This window comes from Gobio gobio (assembly GCF_949357685.1).
Source record: "Gobio gobio genome assembly, chromosome: 1".
Taxonomy (NCBI): Eukaryota; Metazoa; Chordata; class Actinopteri; order Cypriniformes; family Gobionidae; genus Gobio; species Gobio gobio.
This window is the reverse complement of record NC_137097.1, coordinates 61,313,855-61,327,880: the sequence shown is the minus strand read 5'-3', so window position 1 is coordinate 61,327,880 and position 14,026 is coordinate 61,313,855. Positions and strand designations below refer to the sequence as shown.

At 37.4% G+C, this 14,026-nt stretch overlaps 1 pseudogene across 1 annotated transcript; it reads right to left on the bottom strand.

The window, feature by feature from the left end:
- Positions 1–12,896: 12,896 nt before the first annotated feature.
- LOC307122763 (putative nuclease HARBI1) lies at positions 12,897–13,872 on the bottom strand (annotated as a pseudogene). Its single transcript has one exon. The product of its transcript is annotated as a putative nuclease HARBI1 (transcript).
- Between the last annotated feature and the right edge of the window lie 154 nt (positions 13,873–14,026).

The following is a 14,026-nucleotide window of genomic DNA, read 5'->3' as shown; positions in this document are numbered from 1 at the left end:
CCCCAAACTGTTTCCACAAAGTTCTTTCACAAATGTGAGTAGAAGCGTCTGCATGCCTAGGTGCTTGATTTTATACACCTGTGGCCATGGAAGTGATTGGAACACCTGCATTCAATTATTTGGAGTGGTGGTCCCAATTCTTTTGGCGGTATTGGCTAGTTCTATCCAGTTTTTGCTTCTACCCAGAGCCATTTACACATTAAAAATAGTATTATGATGATTGTTTTGTGTTTCAGTCCAAGTTAATAAAAAAAAATTTTGGCCGTTCATTTACACAACAGCAGCGTTTTGGGCTCAAAGTGCAAAATTTTGAAAACAATTCTGTTATTGTCAAATTTGTGAAAATGGTGATGTCATGCGCATGCGTAATACACGTTTAATAGGCACTTAGTGTTTCTTTACAAAGTGACATTGCCAACTACTGACCTGGCATGTAGTGGTTTTAATGGATTGTTTGGGGACTAATGACTTTAAATCGTTAGACTTTTACATTGTTTATATTGTATTTAACCAGCTTCAGCTTTTAACAAAGGACAATAAGTAAAAGGAACAGGACAACGCATTTATTACTACAGGGGAGCATGAAGAGAAATATCTCATGGAATTAGTATTAGTAATACAAAAGATAACACTTTTTTTTTTTTTTCACTAGCAATTTAATCAAAAGAGAAAAATGCAATGGATAGTACAATACAAACAATAACACAACAAGATATCTCAAATATCCAAATGTTAGCACTATATTTTATTTTGCAGTAAATAAATGTAGTCTCTTAGGTTTTTCCTTACTCCAAACTGTATATATGATGCATTGCGGACTGCAGGGTCACAATAAAGCTTATACTGCTTCAGAGTTGAAGTGCATTTTCATATGTAATTTCATAATACTATCTCTGAAATATGGTTAAAGTGTACTGCCGAATGACTGACAAGAAATGTTTGTCATATCTATTGAAACTTGTATTTAATATATTTCAATGTATTGGTAGTTACACCTTCATAATGAAAAAGTTTAACATTTAGTACATTTAATTATATTAACTTTAATGTAATATTGACTAACACACTACAGTTAAAATTAGAATCAAGTACTTTACATGTGCTTTAGTGTGTCAGCATCTTTAAAGCATGACAAAAGATTGTTAAAACAATGTACATAATGTACTCTAATGTAAAACTTTTAATTTTGTCATTATTACAAAGGGGAAAAAACATTAATATTACATCATCTGCAAATATAGTTTTTTTTAAAAAAAATATACTTTTAGGATTTGAAGTACAGGTACACATTAAGAAATATTGTCAGTTTCAGGTGGAAATCCAAAATAAGCTTAAGACTTTAAGGGGTTAAGAAATACATTTTAGTCATAAGAACCCAGCATTATCAGATGACAGTCTATTAAAACCGGTATCTTGAACAAATTCAAGCACAGCAGGTTTTGATTGCCTAAAGTCATCGTTATTCATGCAAACTTGCGCATCTAGTCACAGACCCAGACAAATTCACATAACTTTCCTACTTTGATGTTTGTGTGATCACTACATTATTAACCGCTACAAGGAGATACATGCGCATTTAGAAAAGTGAATTCTCCCTTGAATGATTATTATATAAGACACATGAATAGAGTTTCTGTCATAGTTTGACTGAGAAGCATGTCTGTAAATCAGTGATTAAAAGTAGTCAGTTTCTTTTTCTCAAGGTCTTCATGTTCCTATTTAGGTGGCGTGTGTGGTATCATTTTCTTTGTTCTGGGCCACTGACACTCAATGCGACAGTGATTCCTTACATTTCTAAGATGATTTGGTGGTTTCCCTATATAATCACAGATTTTGTCTGTCACTCTGACGAGAAGTCTTTCTGCACAAGTGCACATGTATTGTGTTGAAAGAATGGAAAGTCCATACTTTTGGACAGATAATTTTTTTATGATGGTTTCATAGACAAAGATCTCAAAGTCTCGAGACGTTTTTTTCGAAGGCACGTTCACTGAAAAAAAAAAAACTTAGTTAAAATGAGCTAAAGCAACACAATTGCTAAACATTTTGTCCTAACTTAATTTGATTGTGTTCAATCCACTTAAATATAAGTCAAATTGAAGTTTACTTAATCCGTTTGTGTTGAGATTAAATTAATTATTTGTGTTGCATTAACTGAAACTGGACGGGCTTGTTTGCATATGGATAAATCAAGAGAGAATAAATGTTTTTATTTTATATGTAAAAGTATGATTTTTATGTATTTTTGAGCAAGATGGGAAAGGGGGAGACTTGATTGCGTTTAATAGTGTTTAATGTTCAATTATGTTGGAATTATTAGAACACTTTAACCCTTAAAGGGGCAAGCATAAATAAATTTGATGGAAAAATGATTCATTGCTATTTTTGTATGTATCTAGACTAAAATGACACAGTTCATAAATTTTTTCCAAAATATGACCTTTATTTTCAAAGTTACAGTCTGTATCTCCCAGGATACATTGCCCATTTAGGGTTACATTGTAACATGTATTCTTTTTTTATTATAGTTCATATGAAAACTTTTAAAACATTGAATGAACAATTATTTAGCTAAATTTTTTCATGTTATCCATGCAACATTAGAAAAATTGGAAAAAACTGAACTTTTTCTCCCAAGATGCCTATGCAGGGTATACGTGTGTGTGTGTGTGTGTGTGTGTGTGTGTGTGTGTGTGTGTGTGTGTGTGTGTGTGTGTGTGTGTGTGTGTGTGTGTGTGTGTGTGTGTGTGTGTGTGTGTGTGTGTGTGTGTGTGTGTGTGTGTGTGTGTGTGTGTGTGTGTGTGTGTGTGTGTGTGTGTGTGTGTGTGTGTGTGTGTGTGTGTGTGTGTGTGTGCGCGCGTATGTGCGTGTGTGTGCGCGTGTGTGTGTGTGTGTGTGTGAAATAAAGTATTGGGAAGGGGGGTTCCTTCCCTCTTCCCTCCACTCATTTACTAACATTTAGGCCTCATAACATAAGAATATCTGTGAGTGATCAGCCCTGTTAAATACCCTTATATGGGCAATGTATCCCCCAGGATACAGACATTCAATGGCTGATAATCAAAGTTGTGAGACGATTATTTTAAAAATATGCACAAGAACATGTAAAACTATCCTTAAAAAACTATTTTCTAAAACAAAATCACTCTAAAATATCATAATTGTGAAAATATAAAAACACTTACCTCATGGCCAGTGTCTTTTTTCACGTATGCTGCCATTTTGGATTTTGATACAAATGTTTGGAATGTTGGCATAAAGTCACATGACCCTGATTACATGACCCATCCTCCCATTAGTGTTTCTCATCAACTGCAACCACATAATGCCCATCCCCCCATGGCCCTTCCCCCTACAGCCTGTTAAATGTCTGTATCCTCCAAGATACAGAAACTCTTTAAGGGTTAAATTACAGTGAGTTACCATTGAAGAGTGGAGCATTTGTTTAGGCTGTGGACTAAAACTACACTGAAAAAATGTATTATGGCCCGATTAAATTAAGCATAATTAATTTGTGCTCGTTTTAATTTAAATGTAGTTTTTTATTTTAATTTAAAAAAATGAATTGGTTTTATGGGAATCGCATGTGTTTTTGTTTAAATTGAGATTAAATAAATTGATTGCAACCACTTACGATAAAACATTTTTGTAAATTCAACGAATAATTCAGTGTACTAGTTATAATGGCTCTGCTGTAGGAGCTGTTATTGCTTAACATTAAAGATGCTAATGTTTGCTGTTACTAGCTAAAAGTTTTTCAACTAGCTAGTGCAGTATTATAATTCTGTTGTGTGACATTAAATTAAATGAAATTGAAGTGGATGAATGAATGAATATGTGAAATTGAATGTCTGAATCATGGGAGCCATATAAAATTCACTTTGAGACTTGTGATCACTTAAAATGTATTCATTCTATGATGTTGAAGTTACATGAACAAATTATGTTTGTTTAACTTGATTGATTCATTTGGGACCGATGTACACAATTAAATCATGTAAATCCAACAAACTTTTTTTTTCAGTGTTTAAAAAAGCGAATTGAACTCCGGCCTAATCCTGGCTTAATCTAAGTCCTGCATAAACTGCTAAAAATAGTCTTACAAGTTATAGTCATCAATTTTGTTCTTTTTCAGAACTCTGTAAAATCAGTTACATAAAAAAGAATGGTCTAATTTGATATAAAAAAAAGTAAGACTGCTTGCCCTTGGTACTACATTCATTTGGGTTACTAACAGATTCCATCACAGATTGTGTGAATAATTCAAATAGTTTCTTGCACTAGTTTCACTGATATTTCCACAATAGTTTTCAATTATGTCCACCTTGTTACACTGTCTTTTATGTAGTCTATACTTGATTATTGGTAAACATGATTTCACCAACACTGAAAAAAAAGTGAGTTGGATTTACATGATTTAGTTGTGTACATCGGTCCCACATGAATCAATTAAGTTAAACAAACATAATTTGTTCATGTAACTTCAGCATCATGGAATGAAGACATTTTAAGTGACCCAATTAAGTAGTCAAGTCAAGTCAAGTCAACTTTATTTATATAGCGCTTTTAACAATGTAGATTGTTTCAAAGCAGCTTTACAGTGTTAAACAGGAAAATAATGCAGCATAATTTTATTCAGCTGTATAGCCATTCTGGAAAAATTTCAAGTATCATACAGTGACAGTGTGGGCTTTAGATTAATAATTTGATCAGTAATTTAGTTTAAATGGTTAATTTAGTTTATTATTTAGATGTATTTCGATGTTTAGTTGAAAAATTTAGTGTCCCCAACTGAGCACGCCAAGCCAGAGGCAACAGTGGCAAGGAAACCAAAACCCCATTAGGTGACCTAATGGAGAAAAATAAACCTTGGGAGAAACCAGGCTCAGTCGGGGTGCCAGTTCTCCTCTGGCCAATTAACAAACAGCGTATTATTATTATTATTCTGGCAGTTTTACAGCTCGGAGGTCATAATAGATCAGAATATTCGAGGGACCGGGGGCAACATGCTGGAGACGGGTTTATTGAGGATGATGTTGATTAAATAATTATTAAAGTGCAATATTCGAATGATCGGAGGCAACACGCAGGAGACGGGTTTATTGAGATGCCGTGTCGATGAGGCAGTTTCAGGGGGAGTCTAATCACGGTCTCTCAGACACTTCGGGGTCCTGTGTTGGTCTTCTCTGGGCGCAGGTCCACCATCTGATCTGGATACGGCCCGGATCCAGCTGACTGCAGTAAACCTCGGGATAAAACAGAGAGACTAACATTAGCGTAGATGCCATTCTTCTGATGATGTAACGAGTACATCAGGTGTTATGGGAAGTGTTCCCGGTTCCGGCTGACCTAGTTAATGCAGCCTAACAATCATTTCATTGAAAAAGTGTTTTATGTGTATGCCACAGTAAAGAGATGTGTTTTTAGTCTAGATTTAAACTGACAGAGTGTGTCTGCTTCCCGAACAATGTTAGGAAGACTGTTCCAGAGTTTAGGTGCTAAATAGGAAAACGATCGACCGCCTGCAGTTGATTTGGATATTCTCGGTATGATCAACTGGCCAGAATTTTGAGACCGCAGTAGACGTGATGGAGTATAATATGTTAAGAGCTCGCTCAAGTATTGGGGAGCTAAACCATTTAGTGCTTTGTAAGTAATAAGTAAGATTTTAAAATTTATGCGATGTTTAATAGGCAGCCAGTGCAGTGTTGACAGAACTGGGCTAATATGGTCATACTTCCTGGTTCTAGTAAGAACTCGAGCTGCTGCGTTTTGGACCAGCTGGAGTTTATTTATTAAGCGAGCAGGGCAACCACCCAGTAGAGCATTACAATAATCTAACCTTGAGGTCATTAACGCATGAACTAACTGTTCAGCATTTTGCATTGAGAGCATGTGCCGTAATTTAGATATATTTTTAAGATGGTAGAAAGCAGTTTTACAGATGCTAGAAACGTGGCTTTCAAACGAAAGATTGGTATCAAAGAGCACACCCAGGTTCCTCACTGACGACGAGGACTTGACAGAACAGCCATCAAGTGTTAGACAGTATTCTAGGTTACTACTTGTGGAGCTTTTTTGTCCAATAATTAAAAATTCAGTTTTTTCTGAATTGAGTTGCAGGAAATTACCAGTCATCCAATGTTTTATATCAGCTATGCATTCCGTTAATCTTGTGAATTGGTAAGTTTCTTTAGGGCGTGAAGAAATATAGAGCTGAGTATCGTCAGCATAACAATGAAAACTAACGCCATGCTTCCTAATGATATCTCCCAGTGGTAGCATGTACAGGGTGAAGAGTAGCGGTCCTAGCACTGAGCCTTGTGGTACTCCATACTGAACTTGCGATCGGTGTGACATATCTTCATTTACTACTACAAACTGATAACGGTCGCATAGGTATGATTTAAACCATGATAATGCAATTCCACTAATACCTACATAATTTTCGAGTCTATTCAAAAGAATGTTGTGGTCGATAGTATCAAATGCAGCGCTAAGATCGAGTAACACTAATAGAGAGATACAGCCACGATCGGATGATAAGAGCAAATCATTTGTAACTCTGACGAGAGCAGTCTCAGTGCTATGATACGGTCTAAATCCTGACTGGAAATCCTCACAGATACCATTTCTTTCTAAAAAGGAACATAATTGTGAAGACACTGCCTTTTCAAGTATTTTTGACAGAAAGGGTAGATTTGAGATTGGTCTATAATTGACTAAATCTGTAGGATCAAGTTGCGGTTTTTTTAATAAGTGGTTTAATAATTGCCAACTTAAAAGTTTTCGGTACATATCCTAATGACAAAGATGAATTAATGATATTAAGAAGAGGATCTATGACCTCTGGTAGCATCTCTTTTAATAGCCTAGTTGGTATAGGGTCGAGCATACATGTTGTCGATTTTGATGATTTAACGAGTTTAGCCAATTCTTCTTCTCCTATAGCAGTGAATGAGTGTAATTTTTCCTCAGTGACACTACAATGCTCTGTCTGATGTGATGCTGTATTAGACGGCTGCATGGTTAAAATTTTTTTCCTAATATTATCAATCTTACATGTGAAGAAGTTCATAAAGTCATTACTGCTGTGCTGTTTACAATCATCAGAAGTTGAAGCTTTATTTTTGGTTAATTTAGCCACTGTATCGAATAAATACCTTGGGTTGTGTTTGTTTTCTTCCAAGAGAGTTGAGAAATAAGCAGATCTAGCAGTTTTTACAGCCTTTCTGTATGTGATCATGTGCTCTTTCCACGAATTACGAAATACCTCTAATTTTGTTTTCTTCCAGCTGCGCTCCATTTTTCTGGCTGCTGTTTTAAGGGCCCGGGTGTGCTCGTTGTACCACGGCGTTGGACTATTTTCTTTAATCTTCTTTAAGCGCAGAGGAGCAACTGTGTCTAAAGTACTGCAAAAGAGAGAGTCAATAGTTTCTGTTGCAACATCGAGTTCTTCTATACTATCTGGGATGCTGAGCAGATGATACTGATGAGGGAGATTATTTAAAAAGCAATCTTTAGTAGCGGCAGTGATTGTCCTGCCATTTTTAAAGCGAGGGGGCGGCTTTGCAACCTTAGCTAAATTAAGTATACATGATACTAAGTAATGATCTGAGATGTCATCGCTCTGCTGCAGAATTTCAACGGTATCAACATTTATTCCATGTGACAATATTAGGTCTAAAGTATGATTATGGCGATGAGTGGCTCCTGACACGTGTTGCCTAACTCCAATAGAGTTTAGTGTGTCTTTAAATGCTAATCCCAATACGTCTTTTCCGTTGTCAACATGGATATTAAAATCACCAACAATTAGTACTTTATCTACGGCCAGTACTAACTCTGATAGAAAATCAGCAAATTCTTTGATAAAGTCTGTATTATGCCCAGGTGGCCTGTATACAGTAGCTAACACAAATGTTGAACGGGTTTTATCATGTACACTACATAGCGTTACATAAAGCACCAAAACTTCGAAGGAATTATATTTGAAACTAGACTTCTGAGTAATACTGAAGATATTATTATAAATTACAGCGACCCCTCCCCCTTTACCTTTCAGACGCGGCTCATGTTTATAACAATAATCTTGGGGGGTGGACTCATTTAAGGTAATGTAGTCGTCAGGTTTTAGCCAGGTTTCTGTCAAACAGAGCACATCTAGATTATTATCTGTAATAATATCATTAACAATAAGCGCTTTTGGGGAAAGGGATCTAATATTCAGCAACCCAAGCTTTATCAATTGTTCATCTGTATTATATATTTTGTTTATTTGTTGGACGTCAATTAAATTTTTACTGTTGAATGGTTTTGATGTTTTTTTGTATTTACTAATTCGGGGAACAGACACAGTCTCTATATGATAATATCTAGGTGAAAGAGTCTCTATGTGCTGGGATTTATCTGACTCCGGTAACGTGAGACAGCTAGCAGACGGTCGGTTTAGCCAGTTTGTCTGCTTCCTGACCTGGGCCCTAGTGAGTCAAGGTTTAGCTCTAAGACTATGTGCCAGATTACTAGAGAGAAGAGCGGCACCACCCCAAGAGGGATGGATGCCATCCTTCTTCAACAGGTCAGGTCTGCCCCAAAAACTTTTCCAATTGTCTATGAACCCTATGTTATTTTGCAGACACCACTTAGACAACCAGCCATTGAGTGATGATAGTCTGCTAACTATCTCATCACTCCTTTTTACCGGGAGCGGTCCAGAACAAAAAACAGCCTCAGACATCGTACTAGCGAGTTCACACACCTCTTTAATGTTAATTTTGGTGATCTCCGACTGGCGAAGTCGAACATCATTAGTGCCGACGTGAATAATAATCTTAGAGAATTTACGATTAGCTTTAGCCAGCACTTTTAAATTTGCTTTGATGTCAGGTGCTCTGGCTCCCGGTAAACAAGTGACTATGGTAGCTGGTGTCTCTATCTTCACGTTCCGTGTAATAGAATCGCCAATGACTAGGGCACTTTCAACAGGATACTCAGTGGGTGCTTCACTGAGAGGGGAGAACCTGTTTGATGTTCTAACCGGAACGGAAAAGCGGTTCTTTGGTCTGCGACTATGCTGCCTCACTGTTACCCAGTTTCCCTGCTGCGAGGGCCCTGCAGCCGGAACCGAAGAATGTACAGAGTTCACTAAGCTATTCGCATCCAAATCAGTGTCTAAAGCTGTTACATCCTCACTACTCTCAGATAAAGTATGGATGCGTGTTTCTAATTCTGAAATCTTCTCCGTCAGCCTAACTATCTCCTTACATTTATCACATGTGAAGCCCTTTTCGCCAGCGGAGAAGCCTATACTGAACATGTGGCATGCACTGCAGGTGATAATGACAGGAGAAGACATGACTTACCGTGTTTGTTGATTAATCCAATTTACCACTTACCACAATCGTTTGCTGGACACAATTTACTAATCCAAGTTATGAACTCAGAAAAAGGGAGGCCCGGGTGCAGAGATAACAAGCTAACAGGCTAGCAAAATGCTAACGTGTGATGGTGATTTAGATTAAAAGCTAGCGATGTCAAATTTAACGTGATAGGCAATTTTTAAACAATGTATGGTGATGAGTAAGTTATATTTAGCAGTAGAAGAAAGAGGAAATATCAAAATAAAGATTAGTCTCCAGGTGAATTTTATACGGCTCCCTGACGTGATTCAGGCATTCAATTTCACATATTCATTCATCCACTTCAATTTCATATATTTTAATGTCACACAACTGAATTAAAATACTGCACTAGCTGGTTGACAAACTTTTAGCTAGCAATAGCACACATTAGCATCTTAAATGTTAAGCATTAAAAACTCCTTTGGCAAAGCTGTTATGACGGTTGTAGTCCACAGCCTCCACACTCCTCCACAATGGTAACCCACTGTAATTTAAATTGTTCTAATAATTCCAACTTAATTGTATATTAAACACATTCAAGTCTCCCCCTTTCCCATCTTGTTCAAAAATAAATAAAATCATACTTTGACACATAAAATAACAACATTTACTCTCTCTTGATTTAGCCATATGCAAAGCATGCTGGGAACTAACAAGCCCCGCCCAGTTTCAGTTAATGCAACACAAATCATTCATGTAATGTCAACACTAACAGATTAAGTAAATTTCAGTTTGATTTATACAGGGAGTGCAGAATTATTAGGCACGTTGATTTTCTGATCATATTTTTTTTACAGGCACATTTGACCAATTCCCAACCACAGTAATCCTAATAACTACCATTGATTTAGTATTTAATAATGTATAAGTGATATATAATTGTTCATGAAGGCTGGAAATGAAAATCACCTTATATTCAGGTGTGCAGAATTATTAGGCATGTTTTCTTTTACAGATAAATTGAGCCAAAAAAGAGATTTAACTCAGACTGAAAAGTCAAAAAGTATTAAATGCCCATGAGAAGGATGCAATACTAATGCAATACTAGACATTGCAGTTAAGGCATGACCATTGGACAGTGAAATGCTCGTTGGGTCAGCAGGATCTGACAAAAACAGGTGGTGAAGAAAAGACACCTGTTAACTGCAAAAGAATGAAGAATTAAGGTGAAGAATTAAGGGTGAAACCATCAGGAACCCTTTAGTCTCCAGCGCCACCATTTTCCAAAGCTGCAACCTACCTGGAGTCTCCAGAAGTGCAAGGTGTCAGGATCTCAGAGACTTCAGTTAGGTAAAGAATCCTAAAAAATGACCCCCACTAAATAAGAATCACAAGCTGAAGTGTTGTAAAATACATGAAGCCTGCTTTTTTATAGACTTTATAGGTTTTATAGGTTGAGAGTGACTCTTGAAGGACCAGCACCACATCCTCTAGTACCACTGTTTGAAGAATTCATCTTCCAGAATCTGGCAGTACGTTTTGGGAGTTCATTTTAGTCCATCCTGAAGTCCGTTTTGCAGAGATGGACTAAAAATGAACTCCCAAAACGTACTGCCAGATTCTGGAAGATGAATTCTTCAAACAGTGGTACTAGAGGATGTGGTGCTGGACCTTCAAGAGTCAATCTCAACCTATCTGTCCATAAAGCCTATAAAAAAACCTTTCTTCATGTATTTTACAACACTTCAGCTTGTGATTCTTATCTAGTGGGGGTCATTTTTTAGGATTCTTTACCTAACTGAAGTCTCTGAGATCCTGACACCTTGCACTTCTGGAGACTCCAGGTAGGTTGCAGCTTTGGAAAATGGTGGCGCTGGAGACTAAAGGGTTCCTGATGGTTTCACCCTTAATTCTTCACCTTAATTCTTAATTCTTTTGCAGTTAACAGGTGTCTATTCTTCACCACCTGTTTTTGTCAGATCCTGCTGACCCAACGAGCATTTCACTGTCCAATGGTCATGCCTTAACTGCAATGTCTAGTATTGCATTAGTATTGCATCCTTCTCATGGGCATTTAATACTTTTTGACTTTTCAGTCTGAGTTAAATCTCTTTTTTGGCTCAATTTATCTCTAAAAGAAAACATGCCTAATAATTCTGCACACCTGAATATAAGGTGATTTTCATTTCCAGCCTTCATGAACAATTATATATCACTTATACATTATTAAATACTAAATCAATAGTAGTTATTAGGATTACTGTGGTTTGGAATTGGTCAAATGTGCCTGGAAAAAAAATATGATCAGAAAATCAACGTGCCTAATAATTCTGCACTCCCTGTATTTAAGTGGATTGAACACAATCAAATTAAGTTAGGACAAAATATATAGCACTTATAGGGGCGGTTTCCCAGACAGAGTTTAAAATAAATGAGGACTAGGCTAATTCTACTTAAATTAATACGGACTTTAAAAATGGCTTTCCGAGACATTGCTTTATTTGAGATTAAGTAGTACCCAACTAGGGAGTTGCACATAGGTTAATAAAGACTAGCTACTCTCTGTGAAGCCCGATTAGAGTAATGTTGTGCACTTGGTGCAGACCTGAGATTGCTTCAAAAACCAGGGTTGGACCCTTAAGAAACATAAGAGTAAATCACCCAACCAAACAATGGACAAAGGTAAAAGACAACGTTCAAAGAATTTCAGTGACTTTGAAAGGACCCTTTTGAAGCAAATTGTGTCAAACCACCCAATTATTGAGAACAAACAGCATGATTCAGCAACAGAAAACAAGAAAAAGAATCCTTGGACTTTGATTTGCAATGAATTTAACTCGAATGAAAAAGTAAGCAACAGGACATTTCAACAATTTCAGGTAAGCTACTGTATTATTGTTGGTCTACTTTTACATGTCAGTCACTTTGAAATGTTGCTTCATTTTGATCCAAGTATATTGCAAACAGCATCATACAGAATTTTTATTTTTTATATTGTCTCATCTTTCTAAGATCCTGTGGAAAAACATACAAATAAACTTAAAGAAGACAAATGCTGTTGCACGTAGGGAGCGTTTCAAGACTGGTGGTGGACCCCCAGAAAGACCTAGGAGACTTGTTGAGCCCCTGGAAGGTATCCCTGATGATGATCATTTGGACAGTTCAGATGGGGCCCCGTTCCAATCCTCATTTGGTAGGCCACATTAATTCAATATGTGCTATCCTTAAACTTCAGGGAATATGTATTGTTGTCAGTCATTTCTTGCAGTCCTATAACCAGAAACACATATTGTTCACTAATGCTGCAATATAATACTTTTCAGATGATCACCAGAGCTTGGAGGTCCTGAGCCCACTACAGTTGCAGCAGCAGCCTGGAGGGAAGATGGTATCACTAATTCTGGCCAGATGAGAAGGACCAAGAGGCTGACCATGCACGAGAAACTGGCCATGGAATTCCATGAGCACAAATTCAAGTATTTAAAAGATGAACATGAAATGAAGATGTTGAGTTAGCCATGAAGGAGGAAGAGAGAAACATTACCAATGTAGTTTCTACTGAAACCAGCACCAGTTCAGGGTCCCGTTGTCTTCAATTATCGGAGGTAACTTTATTGTGAGAAGTGCAGCAAAAGCAAAAGCATCTCTGCACGCCAGTCCATACCTGTCATTGTCTGGCTCAACCATGGGAAGATCTGGTTCATCCCTATGTTCCATTTGAGGATCTGGGCAGCCATGCTGTTTGAGGTCATTGTGAAGCACTGCTGTTGCAATTATGACAATACAGCATCTTCTTGGTTCAAAGCGCAATGTGTTTCTGAGACACTGGGAACTACTCTTCCATACACCAAACATGCGCTCCACTGTACCTCTGGTACAGATAGAGCTTGGTCTGCTGCTGCTCAGGTGTGACTGCATGAAGGCAAGGGGAGAATAAGAAGTTGGTCTATGCATACCCACTGTCACTGTCAAGTATGATTCCACTATGTTGACCACCTTCAGACTGAGCGTACAGACAGGAGTTCTGGAAAATTCTTGAGTCATGAGTTGCACCTTTCCGACGTGCAACAATGTTGGAGAACTGCATAGTGGGAGTGCACACACTTTGTACATTTTTTGGGAACCAGTTTTTATGATTTCTGTACTCCTCCGAATCTGCAGTAGAGCCAATGACTCCAGGGAAGTTTCCATATTCAAAGAACTCCACCTCGTAGTTGGCTTGGCCAGCAGCATCAGCAAACTTGATGTAGTCATCCTTCAGTTCATATATAGCTTTGCACACTTTGTGGACTATTTTGCACACAGTTGGTTCACTTATGCCACACAAATCGCCTGTTTCACGATGGAAGGTTCCACATGCCAAAAACCTTAAGGTGATCAGTACTTGTAGCGAAGGAGGGATAGGCATTCCCCTAAAAGAATCAGATGAAAGCCTTGTCTCAAGCAGAATAATTATGTCTGCTGCAGTTGCTTTGTACGCTTCACGAAAGTTGATTTCATCAAAATCATGCAGTGGGTTGCTCCTGTCCATAACCACCCTTCTGTCTGGTCTAAATGGAGCTCTTTCATCATCATTAAAATAGTCCAGGTAATCAATTTTCCTCTATTGCTAAAGTCAATCTGGAGGCCAACATCAATTAATCTGAAGTTAAACCTGCTTCTGGCCAGGTTTAGTTTAAGCCTTT